The sequence below is a fragment of the Mus caroli genome, unplaced genomic scaffold, assembly GCF_978045245.1.
Source record: "Mus caroli unplaced genomic scaffold, Mus_caroli_1 scaffold_2, whole genome shotgun sequence".
Classification (NCBI taxonomy): Eukaryota; Metazoa; Chordata; class Mammalia; order Rodentia; family Muridae; genus Mus; species Mus caroli.
The window spans coordinates 153,394,428-153,406,652 of record NW_028227257.1 but is presented as its reverse complement, the minus strand read 5'-3'; the positions used below and the strand labels follow the sequence as shown (position 1 = coordinate 153,406,652).

At 49.0% G+C, this 12,225-nt stretch overlaps 1 long non-coding RNA gene across 1 annotated transcript; it reads left to right on the top strand.

Moving 5' to 3' along the window:
• Positions 1-7,792: 7,792 nt before the first annotated feature.
• On the top strand, positions 7,793-11,685 carry LOC110289714 (uncharacterized). The gene is made up of 3 exons (XR_002377368.3): positions 7,793-8,370; positions 8,544-8,654; positions 11,180-11,685. It is a non-coding gene; the product is annotated as an uncharacterized LOC110289714 (long non-coding RNA).
• Positions 11,686-12,225: the final 540 nt, after the last annotated feature.

Below are 12,225 nucleotides of genomic sequence, written 5' to 3'. Positions count from 1 at the left end.
ATCTGAGGATCTTTGTCATAAGGTTCATATAAGGGTCACACTTAGATCTGCTCATTTCCACAGTGCTGGGGATGTAGATCAGGCTCCAGCGTCTGCAGGCAGGTGTTCCACATAAATGCTAGCTTATGTTCTCCCTCCCTCCTCCCTACCTCCCTCCCTTCCCTCCTCCTTGGGATCTCTATCTAGGTTGGTATCCAACTCCTGGGCTCAAGCAAGCCTCTTGCCTTAGCTTCTTGAATAGATGGGAATGCCCAGCAGCTGTGCACTCAGATTAGGGTTATATCTTCAAATTTTTACCAAGAGCCTGATGGGATAAAGTGCTTTACATAGTAAGAACAAGGTGGGTACAAGATTCAAGGGGTGGGGATACTCTGGCCTGCAGTATGTGTGTACATGTGTGTATGTGTGTGGGCGTGTGTATATTGTGTACAGGTGTGAGTGCATGTATGTGTGAGTATGTGTGTGTGTCTACACTATAGTGAGCCTCAGATGATGGCCACCGCTGACTCCAAGGAAGAAGACTTGTGATCTGTCCCCACTGCCTTGGTGAGTCCAAGTTCCCAACAGTCCTAGGACTGTTTTCAGCAGGCCAGAGAGCATGGAGCACACCTGTACACAGTACACACACGCACACACATACGCACACACACGCACATACACATTCACACATGAGCTGCATACTCCATATACATATAGGCCCATAGTCAGCTGCCATTACTGCTGCCAGGATCTCACCAGTCATGACATTCATGCACCCGAATGACAACAATGGGAACTCAACGAAAGGCCTCGTCACCAACTGCACTCAGCCAGGGGTTGGGGGCTCATGAGGCCCTGGCAGGGACTCTGGAGATACTAGGTCCCATACTGGACAAGGACCTGAGGGTAGACATGCCTGACTTCAGATTTCCCAGGGCTGTGTGTGGTGACAATCTGCTGGCTCTCCTTTTTTGCCAGAACTAGAATATCCGCTGGATTTGGAAACTGAGTCTCAGTTTCTTCATAATGTTATCCACGAGTCTTTCCATTTCCACTCCTGGGGCTGAAATGCTCTGCAGGGGTTAAGAGCAAAGCCTGTGAAAGCTGACCCTCCACTTCCCTTGCGTGAAGCCTGGATGGTGCCAATCTGCTCTTAGACCTGCTTGGGAAATACTCTGGCAGGGAGAACTTGGCACATGCTGTCTGTAAGCAGGGCAAAGATCCTCCCGGCCTCAGCTCCCAGATTTGCAGCCACTGCCAATGCTGCTCGGTCCAGACCCTCTGACATACAGGCTCGGGGTCCCTGCCCAGCCCACTGTGTCTGAGCCAAGCTGTGCTATTTGTTGGAGGGTTCCAGGTCTATCCTGTGATCTGGACTCTCCTCCTTTCTGGCACAAGCCAACCCAACTACATAGCCAATGTGTGGCCAGCTAGGCCACAGCCCATAGAGGCTGCTTACAGTGTGCTGTGCTGGGTGCTGCTTGGGACTGACCTCGAGCAAGGCCTTTGAGGCCCTGATGGTTGAATGATAACAACCTGCTGGAAGTGGTTCTTAGCAGGCCTCCAGGACCAAGGGAGACATTGAAACTCAGGCGGGGAGACAGAAAGAAAGCTGGAAAGTTCTAGAATGCTAACCAGGCATGGTAGCACATACCAGCTCCTAAGAGATGGAGGTGGGAGGGATTCAAGTCAGCTTTGAATACATATTGAATTTGAGGCCAGCCTGGGCTACAGGAGGAGATTCTGTCAAACAAAACAACCCCCAAAACCAAAAAACCAAACCAAACCAAAACAAAAAAATAACCAACCAACCAACCAACCAAAAAAAGCCCTGAAAAGTTCTAATGAGGTTGGGAAAATGGCTCAGTGGAAAAAAGTGCTTGCTCTGTAGGCATATGGATCTGTATCTGAATCCCTGGCAGCCACATAAAAAGCTGGACATGGTTGTGCATGCATCCTTATAACCCCAGTACTGAGGAGGAAGAGGAGGAGACAGGAAGATCCTGAGAGCCTGGTAGCCAATCAGCCTGACAGAGGAGGCGAACTTCCAGTTCAATGAGAGACCCTGTCTCAAGGCAATAAGGTAGCAAGTAACAGAGGATGATACCTGGTGTGGTGATTTGAATATGCTTGGCTCAGGGAGTGGCACTACTAGTAAGTGTGGCCTTGTTGGAGGAGGTGTGTCACTTTGAGGGTGGGCTTTGAGACTCTTCTAGCTAGCCATAAGACAGTATCTCTTTGCTGCAGCTAGATAGAGATGTAGAACTCTCAGCTCCTTCTCCAGCACCACGCCTGCCTGGATGCTGCCATGCTTCCTGCTTTGATGATAATGGACTGATCCTCTGAACCTGTAAGCCAGCCCCAATGAAATGTTGTTCTTTATAGGAGTTGCCTTGGTCATGGTGTCTCTTCACAGGAATGGAAACCCTAACTATGAGATCTGGTGTCCTGCTTTGGTCTCTACATGTGTGCACATGCATTCACATGCATGCACTACATACATATACCATACACAAAACCCTCTAACACACACATGTTTAGGAAGAGTGCTCTATGTTCAGTGCCCAGAGGTGTTAAACTGGGACTTGGGGCGAAGAAGCAGATAGCTGGTGAAGGTTGAGGTCCTAAGTGTGCATAGTTGCTGGCACATGTTGACCAGCAACAGTTCCACTTCGGGGTTTGCTGGCTGGCTCTGAGCCTATTGCTCTGCCTGTCTCTCCTCCAAAAGTCATGGCATGCCCTTTAGCACAGGCGGGTATAGGCTTTGATTTTTTTCAAAACCTATTTTTAATAACAGTTTTTAAATGCTTTAACCTCCCTTCTAGCCCACCACCTACCAGAGGTAGTGGAAAAGAAAAGTTATTAGCTATGGGGGAATTGGACCTGTTTAGAAAGTGTTCTTTGGAGCAAATCCAATCTGCGTTGTCAGGCTATACATACCAGCAGTTCAGTTCAGTAGTGTCAGGATAGCAAACATGTATCATCAGAAACAGCCAGGCCTCAGCCAAGTCAGCTTGAGTCAGCAGGAGTGACCAGAACCAGCAGGGACACCAGGAGAAGTTCTCTGCCATGCCTCTCTCAACAAAGTGATACACAGCAAAGACTCGAGACCAACAAAAAGCTGCAAAGTAGCCGGGTGGTGGTGGCACACACCTTTAATCCCAGAACTTGGGAGGCAGAGGCAGGCAGATTTCTGAGTTCGAGGCCAGACTGGTCTACAAAGTGAGTTTCAGGAAAGCCAGGGCTACACAGAGAAACCCTGTCTCGAAAAACCAAAAACCATAAAAAATAAAAAAAGTTGCAAAGCTAGGTATGCAAGCCCCATCACTGTCACTGTCTGTTGAGTCCTATTTATACTTCCTCCAAACATCACGTGTCCTTCCACAGGTTTTGCCTCAGCAAAACACCACATGAGTCTGTATCAGCTGACATCACTCTGCCAATCAGCCTGAGTCTGCAAGAAGCCACCAGAACACCACCAGAATTTTTTTGGGACATTTTTCTATGAAGTCGTAACAAACTATGACCATTAAAAACTGACAAGGTGTACCAATACCATCTAGGGTCGTCTACTGTCTGTTGGGTCCTTCTTAACATCTTGTGTCCTTTCACCGTTGTCCCCTTCAGTGAAATGCTCCTTCACATGTCTGCCTTAGCAAAACATCTTCTCATCTATGTCTGATTCCGAAAAATACTCCTTCACGTGTCTGTCCCAAAAAAACACCATATGGCGCAACTAACTGACTTTTCAAAAAAACCCTTTAAGTTTCCACTCCAGGCAGGTATTGCAGAGACGAGATGCTAAGGCTCAGATAGATGACATGACTTGAGAGCTGGCCATTAACAGAATCCGCCTTTGGGTTCACTCCTCACCTGGGCACACAGGAAGCAGGAAGTGGACCAGAGACAAGGTTCCTGTCCCTGTCCTCTGGGCCTGGACTGGACTGGAAAGGATCTGTTCCCAGTGGAGGAAGTGCTACCTCAGACCCATTCTCCCTTGCCCAGCCCTCTTTGGCTTCCTACCCAGGAGCTGCTTGGTAGGTTGGGTTGGCGATAGGTGGTAGCTAGTGCCTAGGGACTGCTTGCCCTAACCAACACAAAAGCTTCCTTTGTCTCCTGAAGACCTCAGCCCTAATGTGCTTCAGGTCTCCCCAGGGAGGGTGTAACACCTCATCCTATAAAGGTGTTAGTTGCCTCTGTGGTGGATGTGGGTTCCCAATGGCAAGAAGCATGCAGGCTGATTCATTTGGGACCCAGCACAGCCCAATGATGCCAACATTCAGAGCCGATTCACTTAGTGAAGACTTAGTGGAGAGAAATGCCAACATCTAAGACCCATTTTATCAACTATGCCCGAGATACTCACTAGTGTGGGCCTATTAAAAAACCCAGTGTGCTTCAAGCTACTTCAATCTGTAGTAGTGAATGGGAAGGCTCCTATGAGGATAGGTTGGTAGAGGACATGGTCTCTGGGCAGTAGGAACAATCTAAAGCCTTTGGGCTGTTTGCTAAGCAGCCACTCTCTATATACTGAAGCCAAGTAGGGTAGTCAAGACCTGTATTGACATTCTGCATTGCCTGTGCTCAAAAGCGACCTTGCCGGGGCCGTGGTGGCATGTGCCTTTAATCCCAGCACTCGGGAGTCAGAGGCAGGCGGATTTCTGAGTTTGAAGCCAGCCTGGTCTACAGAGTGAGTTCCAGGACATCCAGGGCTACACAGAGAAATCCTGTCTCAAAAAACAAAAACAAACAAAAAACAAAAACAAAAACAAAAACAAAAGTGACCTTGTCAAACTAATGGTGCCTAGGAGTGTCCTGCTCTTCTGTAAATAGGAACTGTGTGGCAAACTGACAGAGTGCATGCGGAGAGCAGAGCCAGTGGCTCAGGCTGATGCCTTATCTTCCCAGTTCCTCTCCTCCAGGCCCCATTAAACTGTGTGCATCAGGTCGCTTCTCTGATGTGGGTAGGAGGGTGGTCTTGCTGTGGCTCCAGAAGGGATCTAGCAGGGCATTCTAAACTGCACTCAGTCTGCAGTGAGTGCCATGTGCTGGAGCAATGAAGCAAAGACTGTGGCTCAGGTTGCCTTCCTGGAGGTGGCAGTTGAACTAGCCTAGCCTTCATATGGAAGTGGGAGCTATATCAAGCTGTTTGAGGTCTTTGCATGGATGGGAGACGCAAAGAGTAGTGCAGTAAGGGAGGTCCTAAGACATCACCCCCCTCCCCCGTCTCTGTCTCAGTATCCCCAGAGGAAGAAGGGGACTTTTCATAGCTCTCCGAAGGGAGTCCTAGGAAACCTAGGATGTATGATCTGAACTCTGTAACGTCTAGAGTCTAGTTCGCATTTGAGCCCTGTTTACTGGTAGCTGTGTGCCTTTAGGAAAGTTATACACGTCTCTGTGCCTATGTGATCTGATATGAAAGGTTGGCATGATGACAGTCCCAGCATGTGGTGAAGATGACTCTCTTCTTGAGCTCCAAGAGAGGCAGGGGGGAGGGAGCCAAGGACAAAGCAGTGGCCAGCCATTAGAGGTGGTTTCTTGGAGGAAGGGAGCACCAGCCATTCAGGAGAACATCTCTACTGGGGTGGGGGATCCCTAGGGAGTGTGTGGAGGTCTGCAGGGGTCCCCAGAGCTCATCCTCCCCATCCCAAGGTTTCATGTTACCATTGATACTGTCACACTGGGGAAGGGGGGCATGAGGTATGAGGAAGCCTTGCCCCAGGCCTGTCTGGTGGTATGATTTGATTGTGCCTAGTAGTTTGGGGTGGGGCAGAGAGGGACGGGTGGATGGTGGGAGCTTGACCTCATGTCTGATGTGATCGGTTAGTAGGTGAAAAGGGGAAGAGAAAAGAAAAGGGAAAGTTCAGAAGAGTCTTCGCTTGGTTAGAGTGGAACATATGCAAGAGCATAGGATCACTTGTCTCCCTCCCTCCCTCCCTCCCTCCCTCCCTCCCTCCCTCCCTCCCTCCCTTCCTTCCTTTTTTCTTTCTTGTTCTTTTCTCAAGACAGCCCAGGATTTGAGCCCACCCCTAGCTACCCCAGTCCTTGGCAGGTGACCGTCACAGGTATGTACCATCACACACGACTAGGCAAAATCTTGACAAGGTGCTTGCAAACTTGGAGGCTTGGGAGGTGGTATTCAAGACTGCTTGTAGGAAGAGCCTTAAGAAAGGGCTGGCCAGGGCCAGGAAGAGGCCTTCTTGTACCTCTGCAAATGGGCCAAATAACAGCCCACTCTGAGGAGGAACACCATAAAGTACTTGTTCCATTGATGTTCTTGGTTCCTGCTGGGGGAGGCCAAGGATGGGAAACTGAGGCCCATGAAGGGGTCCCCAAGCTGGCCTGTTATCCAGGGATGCAGCCACCCACTGTGTGCTCAACACAGCTCTGGGCAGGGCATCCTTTTGTTCTTTTTGTGAGTCTTCTTTCCTCCAGGTCTCCTTTCCTTTGATGCCCTCTACCAGGTCTTCCACCTCCTCTCATTACAGTTTGGAGAGGGGAGTGTCTCTTCGGGGGTTGCCAGGCCCTGCTGCATGAGGCTTGTGGTGGGGCAAATGGTCTGCAGCCAGTGTTGATAGAGAGGGGGATGCAGGGCTCCCTGCACCCTCAGCAGCCAGCCCTACCCTCTTCCATCAGGGCCATTTCCCTGACTCCTGATTTTTCATTACAGCAGCACACAGTCTCAGAGTTACCCAAGGTCACAGAGCTGCAAGGGGAGCAGAATGAGGCCATTACACCAGCCTCTAATGTCCCTGCGGCCTCAGCTCGCTAGCTGCCTCGATCAAGCACCCGGGACACTCCAATTTCCGCCTGTCCTGAGGTGATCGTATCAGGGCCTGAGTGATCTCCTTGCCGGCGGCGGGCAGTGGAGATGCTGTGGCAGCAAGCTGGCTGTTCCCCTACTCGGCCACCTTCTGAGTCCACACATCCTCTCCCTTGGGAACAAAAGGGAGGCACCAGCTGAGACCATTGGCTGAGAAATGGCTGGCGGGATATCTCCCTGCGCTTCACCCTTGCCCTGTAAGAGTTCAGACTTAGTTCAGCTGCTGGCTGGCCAGGAGCACCAGCCATTGCCCATCACTCTGGCTGGCTGGAAGGGCTAGGATGCTAGGCTCTAGCTGTTCTGCATGGGATGGGTGGGTGAGGAGCTATGCTAGCTGGGGACTGGGGGCTGGGGGTAATAGCTACCCTCAGGGATTCTTAAGGCTCCAGACCTCTGTCACTCATCATTTCGGTTTATAAAAGGCCTGTGGTCCCGGGATATTGACTGATGCTGAGCCCTGTGCTGACCTTCCCTCCCATCTGCCAAGGGCAGGAGCTGGGTGAGATGGCCCAGGGTAAAGAATGAGTTGGCAATCCTGGATTTCTGATCCTCACCCCTTAGAAGTTTTTGTGCTGGTCCGCATGTCACACTTGGCCCATCTGCAAGGGATGTGGAAGCCATGATGCTGGCTCTGGTCTGGGAAACTTTTTATTAAGATCTATCTCAACAAAAATAGTGAAAATGGCCTTTAATCCCAGCACTCTGGAGGCAGAGGCGGGCCGATTTCTGAGTTCGAGGCCAGCCTGGTCTACAGAGTGAGTTCCAGGACAGCCAGGGCTACACAGAGAAACCCTGTCTGGAAAAACCAAAAACCAAAAACCAAAAAAAAAAAAAAAAAAAAAAAAAAAAGTGAAAATGCAAATGGACCGAGTCCTCAGCAAGCAATAAAGGGGAATGTAGTCCCTTAGCTTCCTGGTGTGAATTGCAAGTGGCTGTGGTCATACTCAGGACCATAGCTCTGAAACAGAGCTTAGGTAGACAGTGCTTAGGGGGTGAGGTGCTGGCATCAGAGGCAATAGGGGTGGACCCAGTGAGTGTGCTTATCTGGAGTGTATGTTTACAAACTCTCAACTCTACATGGAAAGGGACAACTTCTGCCTGGGACAATGCCACAGGACTACTTACTTGGGCAATGGGCACAGATCATAATCAGGTGATCATTGGCTGAGATACTGCCATAAGCCAGAACGGGACCTCAGGTCAGCTGTTCTTCTGTCTCTTTGCCCTTGGCTAGGACTGCATTGGCTACTGGTCCTGAAGCCCAGGGCAGGGTCCTTGGGGTAGGGACTCCTTCCAAAGGTTTGGCTGCCAGTGTGCAACATGGGGTCCTTACTAACTAACCTGGACCACTTCCAGTTTTCTCTGGCTTGGGAAAGCAGCCTGTGGGGGTTGGCTTTCTACTCTAGCTGGAAGGCAGGACTCTGTTAGACAGGCACTGCCCTCCCCCATGTCTCCCCGTGATTTCTACGACACTGTAAATAAACCAACACCAGGATTAAACCCATGGAGGATGGTGGTGGGGGACACAGAGCGTGGACTGGAATTGGAACTGCAGAGCCAATCAGCATGTATGTACATTGGTACTCTGCCTGCATGTATGTCTGTGGGAGGGCATCAGGTTCTCTGGAACTGGAGTTAAAAATAGTTGTGAGCTCCTATGTGGGTGCTAGGACTCGAACCTGAGTCTTTTGGTTAAGAACAGCCAGTGTTCTTAACTGCTGGGCCATCTCTCCTGCCCCAGCTTTCTTTCTCATGGAATTCAAAGGAGAAGGCTGATGAAGACCAGGATCTCCAGGGGCAGGGTCCCAGGTCCTACCACAGCTGTGCTGGAATCCTTAGGAAAGAGAGGCAGGTATGTCACCAACATCCCCGTTCTCTTGCCACTGGAAGCCCGCTGTGGTCACGTGTGAAGTGGATTGCTTTTGTTTGTTTGTTTGAGTAGCTCTCCATCTTTTCATGGCTCCCCTGCCTTGCTGTGACTCTAAAGTAGATGAAGTCTTCAAGGTGCCATACTATCACTGAAGTTAGATTGGCTGCCTTTAATTGCAATATTTTCCTCACAGAGGATGGAGCCCTGGACTCTCCAAGAGAATGTTCTTGCTGTCCTGATGAGGAAACCATGACCTCATCTCTACAACCAACCCAATCAGGCTTGGTCATGTCCTGTTAGAGGCTTTTGACCATGATACATGACCCAGCTCACCCAGATCAGCTGGGTCAGGTAGAGGTACATTCTGGATATAGCGTGGTCCTGGAATATGGTGACCTTGTGATTATTTGGGGGGCTTTCTGGTTGAGCTGAGGGTCTCACCTCCAGGCTGAGTGCTCCCTCAGTGTCTTGGATGGAAACCATAGAATATCCTTGAAGCTCACAAGACTCTGGAGAAAATCAGCACAGTATCTTGACTGTAACAGGAAGGAGGGATTAAAAGGAGGGGTCTCTGGTGATAAACACATATGGGTCTCAGTGTGCAAATGCCTGACTTGCCTCCTACAGGAGCCCAGGAGCCTCTGAGTGTGTCCAGGCCATTGATTCTCTGCAATTTCCTAATGGATGAGTCTGAAGCTTGCAGGATATGTAGTGCTGGAAAGATGCCTCAGTGATTAAAGGCACTTGCTGCTCTTGTAGAGGCCCTGAATTCTGTCCCAAGATCCTGACTGGGTGGTGGGTGGTTCATAACTACCTATAACTTTTGCTCCATGAGGTCATACTCCCTCTTGTGGTTTCCAAGGATAGGGCACTCATGTGCACATACTCATAACACGCACGCGCGTGCGCGCGCGCACACACACACACACACACACACACACACAAAAGACAAAAAATAAATATTAAAAAAAAGAAGCCCTGGGTTGTTTGGTGGAATTCTAGATCAGATAGCCAGAGCATCTCACCCGTCACCTGAAACTTGGGTGGAGCTGGGTGCCACTGTCTAAGGGGCTGTCAGTCATCAGCAAACACAGGCAGAACTGCCTTTTCTGATTCCCCAAATGTCCCCCTGGAGTGAAGCCACTTAAGGTAGGACCATCTGGTATTTCTTGCTGATAGGTAATAACTCACACTCTAGAGGATACACAGAGCCTCAAGGGAGACCACCTGTTTGAGGCCTGGCAGGCCATACTGTAAAGCTTATGGCTAGCCATGTGCGTGGAAGATGGGGGAATGGGCAGGGCTGGGAGCATATCTGTGGAAGACCCCTGGCTCAGCCAGCCAAGATGTCCCAGATCCAAAAGGGTGTACAATCAAGAGATGATATTTGAGTTATTTGAATATGATCCTTTTAAAAAGCAAAGTGAAGTTAAAATGAATGTAAGGTAGATGCCTACACAGGTTCTGTGGGCTGGGTAGGGTCTCTCCGAAATCCCTGTGTGATGGCTGTTCCTGTTCTTGGTTGTCAACTTGACTACATTTGGAATTAGCTAAATCCCAAGAGGCTGAATACATCTGTGAGGGATATTTTTTTTTAGTTAAACCATCTGAAGTGGGAAGACCCACCTTTAATTCAGATCTTTTGAGATAGGAAGATCCACCTTTAATCTGGGCAACCCTTGCTGCTTCAGCCTAGAGAAGGACGTGGAGGAGGAAAGCTTTTGCTCTTTGCCTGCTTGCTCTGGCTGGTAAAGCCATTCCTTCACTGGTATTAGAGCCTACTTTAGGATTCAGATGTATGCTGAAGACCAGGTGAGACATCCAGACTCAGGAACTGAATAACTGCTGGACTCTTGGACTTTCTATTGGTAGACAGAATAACAGTTCTATTGTTGAACTAGCTAGTTCAACGTGACTACAACCTGTAAGTATCTAAGTATCTTAGTATCTATCTATCTATCTATCTATCTATCTATCTATCTATCTTCTATTATCTATCTATTATCTATTATCATCTATCTATTATCTATCTATCTTCTATTATCTATTATCATCTATCTATCTATCTATCTTCTATTATCTATTATCTATTATCATCTATCTATCTTCTTCTATCTATCTATCTATCTATCTATCTATCTATCTATCTTCTATTATCTATCTATTATCTATTATCATCTATCTATCTATCTATCTATCTATCTATCTATCTATCTATTATCTATTATCTATTATCATCTATCTATCTATTATCTATCTATCTATCTATCTATCTATCTATCTATCTATCTATCTATCTATTTATCTATCTATCTACACCCTGTGCCAGGCCTCATGGTTCCACAGCTTCACAGACCCCCAAGACCCTGAGCCAAGAGGCAGAACAGCTTCACAGCCCATCTCAGCCCTTGCCAGGGTTGGAGGGGTGGCTGCAGCCCAGTCCCCAGCACTTACTTCAACCCCAACATGGCTCGTTTAGTGACTGACCCTCTCTCTCTCCCCAACAGGGTGACTCTTCCAGTGTCCTTTCCTAATCACCCAGGGCCACCGACGCTGGCCTAATCTATCTGGCTGAAACTGTCTGCCTCAGCTGAGGTTATTGTGTTTCGCTCTGAGATGCTTGGATTTACTGGGTTTATTGAATCATTTTTCACTCTGCATCTGTGGTAACCAGACTTGGAAATGAAAAGTCACATGGTGTCTAAGCATGATGGAAGAGGATTGGGTGAGCGCAAGAGCCTGCCATCATGTTGGGGCTAAGAGACAGGGGCAGAGGAGAGCCATGCTGGTGGTCCTGTGGTCAGAACAGCATGGCAGGAGACCACGACCAATGCCCAGCTGCTAGGAGAAGGAGCCTGCCTCGCAGAGCTCTCCACACATCTGATTGCATTCCATACCTCCTTTGTCATCTAGCTACAGCATGCTATAACTGTAATATCTACAAGGCAGAAAATAATAGACCTCTTTGTTTAGGGGATCTTTTAGAACATTAAATGGAAAAATAAGTACGAAATGGCTGTCTTGAGGAAAGCTTCCTCTGCGGAGCCTTTGGTCACCTCCCTCCTCTCTCCCTCCTCCCTCTTCTTCCTCCTTCTCCTCTTCTGAAATTGGATTATTCTGGAGCCTACAAGGCTCTTGTGCAACACAGGAACCTGTCCCAAGAGGGTCCATGGCCATCCTAGGCCTCGCTTTCTAATGGGTGAGTAGTGAGGGCTGGAGGGGATGTGGGGGACTTGGGTTAGCCTGCGGGGTACGGGCAACTCAAGAGCAGGATTGAGACTCACTCAGGTCTGAGCCTAAGTGTGTTTACAATGCAACATCTGGTCACCATCCACAGACACTTGTGGCACAGGGACCCAGCAGGCATCAAGAAGTTGGGGCCTAGAACAGAGCTCTGGTGAGAAGAGACAAAAAGAGACAAAAAAAAAAAATCAAAGAATTCAACACTTAAATGCTACTAAGGACTTGGAGGAAAGAGGTCTGGGGATCCTGTTGTGGGCAGTTGGTGGCATTGAGGAGGACGGCAAGGGACCTTTGCTCCATGTAGATGGGG